At 69.5% G+C, this 305-nt stretch overlaps 1 protein-coding gene across 1 annotated transcript in view; it reads right to left on the bottom strand.

Moving 5' to 3' along the window:
• Nucleotides 1-305, bottom strand: part of LOC102243256 (zinc finger protein 827-like) — a 31,280-nt gene that overhangs the window by 30,022 nt on the left and 953 nt on the right. The gene's annotated exons all lie outside the window — the stretch shown is intronic.

Here is a 305-nt window from a genome sequence, read left to right as displayed (position 1 = left end):
TTGGGGGGTGGGGGCTGGAGAGGGAGGGGGGGAAAAGTTCGGAGTCTCGCAAAGAAAAGCCGGAGAGAGGGCGGAGAGGGCCCGGGGTGCGGGTGGAGGAGGGGAAGGGGACCGGGCCGTGCCGGCGGGCGTGAGTCTCCAGTGGCCGTGTGTGGCTGCAGCGGGGAGGGCTGCGATGCACTTTAGTCCTGGACTCTGCACAGCTCGCGGGGAAGGGGGGCCTGAGCGCCCGAGTCTCGCCCGGCTCTGTCTGCTCCGACTGACCCCGCATTTTATTGCGGCCAGGAGCCCTGCTCCTCCCCTCC

Source organism: Myotis brandtii, unplaced genomic scaffold (assembly GCF_000412655.1).
Source record: "Myotis brandtii unplaced genomic scaffold, ASM41265v1 scaffold192, whole genome shotgun sequence".
Classification (NCBI taxonomy): Eukaryota; Metazoa; Chordata; class Mammalia; order Chiroptera; family Vespertilionidae; genus Myotis; species Myotis brandtii.
This window is presented reverse-complemented; position numbering and strand designations above follow the sequence as displayed.